The following is a 426-nucleotide window of genomic DNA, read 5'->3' as shown; positions in this document are numbered from 1 at the left end:
GTGTCGAAAGCAGGGGGGAGGGCGCGCATCGCGGGAGCGCGCTTCTTGGCCATAGACAGAGCTCAGAGAGGTGCGTCAGTAAGGAGGAGGTGTGAAGACAAGATAAGAGTAATAACAGCCCTCCAGTAACCAAGGCTAATAAGAGACAAGCGGTTCTCTCCAGCAAGTCAATGTGACATTTTCTTTAGTGCTCAGTGAGATACACCATGAAGGTCGCATATGTGTCTGTGGTTCACTGTGACCTTGCTCTCATCTCTCTATATATCATGTCATGAAGTCTAATGAAGGGTGGGCTGAAAATCTGAAGATTGTCTGTGGATAATAAACTCTCCATTTTAAAATTATACTTTGATTTGACTTCAAGTGGTTTTCTTCCTGTTCATTTGTCCAAACAGGTTCTCCCGTCCTCGTGACTTCCATAATAAA

The sequence above is a fragment of the Pagrus pagrus genome (assembly GCF_965226575.1).
Source record: "Pagrus pagrus genome assembly, chromosome: 9".
Lineage (NCBI taxonomy): Eukaryota > Metazoa > Chordata > Actinopteri > Spariformes > Sparidae > Pagrus > Pagrus pagrus.
This window is presented reverse-complemented; position numbering follows the sequence as displayed.